Source organism: Branchiostoma floridae, chromosome 11 (genome assembly GCF_000003815.2).
Source record: "Branchiostoma floridae strain S238N-H82 chromosome 11, Bfl_VNyyK, whole genome shotgun sequence".
In the NCBI taxonomy this organism is placed as follows: Eukaryota; Metazoa; Chordata; class Leptocardii; order Amphioxiformes; family Branchiostomatidae; genus Branchiostoma; species Branchiostoma floridae.
Window position 1 is genome coordinate 21,939,258 of NC_049989.1, and position 1,359 is coordinate 21,940,616.

A 1,359-nucleotide genomic window follows, 5' to 3' on the forward strand; every position below is an offset into this window, starting at 1 on the left:
AAAGAAGTCGACCAGTTCTAACGACAGTGCCCTCCAGTGATTTTTTTATATAGTATCTTTGCCTTCCCGTTCCTACATCATTTCATATTTGACTCGGCCTTTCCTATTTTTTGAGGAAGGTGAATAGTTACAGTTGTTTTAAAAGTAGGAAATCCTTCGATATATCTGTACTTTTTTACTTCAACTATGATAAGAAAATACAATGAAGAAACATAAATTGCTGCCAGCTATTGCCCTGATACGGTAACCGTAATATTTCCATACTTCCACAAAACATCATCCACCTTTCTACATAGCCAAAATGGATCTGTCCACTGTAGGGAGAATACATTGTTTAATCAGTAAACAGTCCTTTCTTATCTCAAAAGTTTGTTAATTTGGCCCATATATGGAGCAAACTCATGTTCCAACAAATATTCAAGAATATTATTTTGTATTTAAGTGCATATTTGTGACCATTTTCGTCTTTTTACTGCATCTTTTCAAGCCAAAGCAAGACAACATGATACGTCTAAAAGACGCGCCATGTGTTTTCAATCGGCCAGGCTCCGGGCCGGCCCGGGAGCATGGGGACCCCCTGGGACATTGATTGACAGGGATATGATGACTTTTGCATCTCATCTGACTTCGGGAATCGTCGGAAACCAATAGTATTCCTTTTTTTGTAAGATTAATTCACGGCATACGTTCGTGTGACACCATATTTGGAAGTGCCATATGCTGGGGGAGGGGTGTGTGCCTGGTTGTATGTATTGAGTTTATGGGCTGTACCATTCCTGGGGACCACACGACTCCCAGATAATTTGTATGAAAAAAAAGCATATTTCGGTAATATCTTCGTCATATATGTGATTTGGTGAACAAATATTACTAACAACCTTAACTTTGTGTTCACATAACTGCTAGTGACCATCATTTTGGCAGTATTTTGATGTGTTTTTAAATAACTTTAAGACAAACGGACGGCAGTCTTTGAAACCGGAAGTTGAGATTCGGCCGTAATTTTATTCAAACCTTTGACTATTTCCTTAAATATAACTTGATGGATGTTATGTACATATACTTTTGTAAGTTGTGTCCAAGTTTCGTTGTAGTAGGATGAAAAATGCCTACGCTACAGGGTTGAAAAGATAGTAACCCCTACGTGCACCCAGACCCGCGCTGGGACACTCTGGGGGCACCTTAACTTATTTAAGTTAAAATAGTGCATTCTGATGTAGGGTAGCATCCCTGGTCAATCAGAATTTCTTGCTTGTCAGAGGATTTTCTCCCCAGTGTAAGGGCGTCCAGTGCCTCAAATTTCTTGTTATTTTAAGAAAGCGCGTCCAGATGAGGAATTGACTTGCGTGCCTGGCTGAA